At 42.4% G+C, this 4,290-nt stretch overlaps 1 non-coding gene across 1 annotated transcript; it reads left to right on the top strand.

The window, feature by feature from the left end:
- The first annotated feature begins 3,365 nt into the window (after positions 1 to 3,365).
- Positions 3,366 to 3,471, top strand: LOC141636575 (small nucleolar RNA R71). The gene has a single exon (XR_012541181.1). It is a non-coding gene; the product is annotated as a small nucleolar RNA R71 (small nucleolar RNA).
- The last annotated feature ends 819 nt before the right edge of the window (positions 3,472 to 4,290 follow it).

The raw sequence follows: 4,290 nt of genomic DNA, 5'->3' as shown, positions 1-4,290 counted from the left end.
GGGGCGGGGTGGCAGATGACAGAAGCAGCCATTTAAGCAACAAATGAGACAAATTAAACCTGACCAGCAGCAAAAACCAGTTTACAGTCGAAAATTTTGACTGTAATTAACCCTAATCGCAAATTTCTCGCAAAAATTCGAATTAAACAAGTAAAAATCAACGAGGCATTGGAATTAAGCATCAAGTAAGACAAATTAGCCATTGCATCAAAATTATAGTCGAAAAATTCGACCTAATATGAACAACGAAACCCTAATTCCTAATTCACTTCATAAAAAGCAAAATTAACGAAATTAAAATGCTGAGAAGTGTAGGAATTACTTATTTGATGATTAGGAACCTACAAAGAACAATTAATTGACAATCAACAAGCAAAATGGGCGATTTTTGATCGAAAAACCGCGGAACCCTAATTCCTCTAATAGACCGAGTAAAACAGCACGAATCAAGGGGAAAGTAGAGGGCTATGGACGATTAATTAGCAATAAACAAAATTTAGGTGGTGGATTTGGCAAATGGGCAAGAAAATGGAGGATTTTGGGGGTAATTTTGATCGTAAATAAGGAAGGGGTCGAAAAATTGGGGATAAAATGAATTAGAAGTGAAAAAGAGGGAAGTTAAGGAGACTCCCTGCGTGGTCTTGGCAATTTTACTCGATCGAGTGATTTAGAACTGCTCGATCGAGAACTTCTTGTATTCATCTACTCGATCGAGTAAAAAGTTACTCGATCGAGAACTCCCCTCTTCAGCTTTAGTCGATCGGGTAAAATGGATTCATTCGATCGAACAAAATTCACTCGATCAAGTACAAAAAGTACTCGATCGAGCTCTTTTCCTTGTGTAAGCTCTTGAATTTGCGTAAAATTCCCCAAACCTGCATAAAAACACTTGCAAAAATATCCCAAAATACCAAATACGAAAAGTAACAGTCTAAAGTCCCTAATCTACGCTAAAAATTGTCTAAATTTTAATTGTCCTAAATAAAAGCAATAAACAAGTCCGACGGAAACTAAAAATTGTTTATACAAATAGGTACACGGGGTATTTCCCCGCTCATTTCTCAAAGCAATTAAGTAGCCCCTTGGAGGGCTCCTGACTGGAAGACGTCATCTCAGCAATATTAATCGTCCTCTTCAATTTCCACGAGCTTGAACTTGAATCGTTAGGAGGAGAATAGTTGACGTCCACATACGCGCGAACTTTTCTCGTCCTTACTCCGTTCACACCGGCTTTAACATCATTGCTCCCACTTTGACTGACATTAATTGCACAATACCCTTTGACAGCTCCTGCATTATTTTCATCTGTACCTGCAGCAAGGAAAACAGACGAATTTTCCTCCTTTTTGCTCTCAAGCTGAGGCGGAGGGGTCACAATAGCAGCACAATATCCAAAATTTTCATTTGGAATGTCAATAGGAGGCTCAATACAAGAGAGGGCATTGCAAGGTTGAGCTTGCATGGGAGCCCTTCAGGACTTAGACTGATGGAATATCAATTCCTCGTCCCCAACCTGAAAAGTCAATGTCTTTCCCCCGACATCTATTACTACACGGGCAGTAAATAAAAATGGTCTCCCTAAAATAATAGGGGTATGGGCATCTTCGGGGATGTCAAGTACAACGAAGTCAACGGGAATAAAGAACCTCCGGATCTTAACAGGTATGTCTTCTATGACACCTAGTGGCCGTGATATGCTACGGTCGGCCATCTGAACAGTTATATTTGTGCAATTAAACTTTGTCAAACCAAGTCTATTAGCCAGAGACAGTGGTAAGACACTCACGCTTGCGCCAAGATCGCATAACGCGTTATCAATTAAGTGGGTACTAATATGACACGGAATCGAAATACTACCCGGGTCTGACTGTTTGGGAGGTAACTTATTCTGAACTAGGTTCGTCCCTACCTCGGTCAAAGCTACCGTCTCATGGTCATTAATGTGCCTCTTACGTGACAAAATTTCTTTCATAAATTTAAGGTAAGAGGGTATCTGTGTCAGCAATTCGGCGAATGGCACAATGACTTGCAAGCTTTTCAGGAGTTCGGCAAATTTGCCGAATTGTTGATTAGCCTTAGTACTCTACAAACGCCTCGGGAAGGGCACCGTGATGGGTATCTCGAGTCCCTTGTTCCTTTCTTCCAACGTGTCAGCCGGATCAAGCTCTAAATCCATCGAACGCTTCTTTCCTCTCGAACGAGGCCTTTCAGACGATGTTTCACTCGATCGAGCACTAGCAGGCTCTCGATCGAGTTGTTCTTTATCAGCACTACTCGATCGACCAAAAATACCATTCGATGGAGCAGGTTCTTCAACAAAATCACTCGATCGACCAAAAATTTCATTCGATCGAGTAAAATCTTTTTCTTGTTCACTCGATCGAGTAGAAATTTTACTCGATCGAGTCCTTTCTTCAGCACTTTCACTCGATCGACCCCCAGAAATAAGTCGATCGAGTACTTTCTTTGTCGTCAGCTCTTTTTCTTGACGTAACACACTTTGTTCATCAGCAGTAATTACCTTCCCCGGGTCTGATTTCGGTCCTTCATATGAATAACCGCTCCTCAAATTGATTAAATTCACCGTCTCATGTGGATTCTTATTGGCTTGTGATGGTAAATGTCCCGGTTTCCTTGTGGACTGGTTCGCGGCTAACTGGGCAACTTGAGTTTCAAGTGCCTTGATAGATGCATCTTTTTGTTGATCACTCAGCTGCCACTACTTTGTCAAAGACTACAACATCGTCTTCAACTCACCTATCTCACATACCCCACCAGAAGATGATGCACCTTGATTAGGTGTAGGAAAGAAAGAAGGCTTCTGAAATCCTTGTTGAGCCTTATGAGGAGGGACATATGGTTGTTACTGTTGCGGAGGAGGGGTAGGATTGAGCATATTTTGACTTGTCCACCTCAAATTGGGATGGACTGCCCCTTGGTTGTTATAATAGGAACCCCCTCCTTGCTTGTATTGTTGAAAAGCAAGGACCTATTCCTTCTCCGTAAGACAGCCAACAGCAGTGTGACCGTCGTTGCTCCCACACCTCTCACATATGACAGTCTCCCCTCTAGTAACCAAATGGACCGTCCGAGGCTCCCCACCAGAATGCAGCTCCAACTTATCAAATCTAGCATTCATGGCTACCAGTTGAGCCACGACTTGCTTATCAACTGTATGAACTGTTCTAATACCATCCCTCGGGTTTCCATACTCAGCACAGTGGGTCGCCATCTCTTCAATAAGAGCCCATCCCTTATCATCATCAGTGTTCTTTTGGAATCTTCCGTTAGATGATGCATCAAGTATAGCTCTGTGATCATCGTATAGCCCATTGTAGAACTGATTGGACAGGAACCACGGATCAAAACCATGGTGAGGAATATAACTCACCAACCTCTAGAAATGGCACCATGCTTCATAGAAAGTTTCATCAGGTGCTTGCTTGAAACTGGTAACCTTGGCCCTTAGCTGATTAGTGCGCTGCAGAGAGAAATCTCTCTTATAAAAAGCAAGAGCAAGGGTCTCCCAGTCTGTGACCCCCGCGGCCGTGCGGTCCAAATCAGTCAGCCACTCCCTGGCTGAGTCAGTCAAAGCAAAAGGAAACAGAACCTCCTTAATCTTATCTTGAGTTACCCCCTTTGTGGCAGGGATAGTAGAACAGTAGTCCGTAAAGACCTCCATATGCTTCCTCGGGTCTTCACCTGCCACACCTCTAAAGAGATTTATCTCCACCATATTGATATAGGATAGACGGATCTCAAATGTATTCCCATCCTTAGTCTGGAGATTGAAACCCTTTGGAATTGATGATGCTTTAGGCTCCAAATGACTGGCAATGTTCGGCATCTTTACTGGTTGGTTTACAAAACTGAAAGTGTCTTCTTCAAAAGATGGATTTTCTGTAAAAAGGAAATGTTGAAGTTCGGGTTCGAAAGTACTCAAGTCTTCCTTTCGTGATTCTTTTTGCAGACGGAGTCTATGCCTGAACAGTCTCTCTGGCTCAGAATCAGCTGAAACTAACTCAAACCTGTCTGACCTAGGCATACACAACATTGAAAGAAAATAAATAAGAACTGCCACAAGGAATAAATATTCCCTGAGACGGATAAAATAAACGAAACAAAGACATATAGGGCAATTGCCTCCCCGGCAACGGCGCCAAAATTTGCCGGGGCTGCCGTATACCTATCAAAAATAACTAACTAAACTAAATATATAGCTAGGAAAGTCAGGTCGATCTCCTTAGGGAGGCAAGATATCTAAAAGAGTCCGTCCATTTGGTCACAAAT

The sequence above is a fragment of the Silene latifolia genome, chromosome Y (assembly GCF_048544455.1).
Source record: "Silene latifolia isolate original U9 population chromosome Y, ASM4854445v1, whole genome shotgun sequence".
Taxonomy (NCBI): domain Eukaryota; kingdom Viridiplantae; phylum Streptophyta; class Magnoliopsida; order Caryophyllales; family Caryophyllaceae; genus Silene; species Silene latifolia.
The sequence above is the reverse complement of the archived record's forward strand: the minus strand, read 5'-3'. Positions and strand labels throughout refer to the sequence as shown.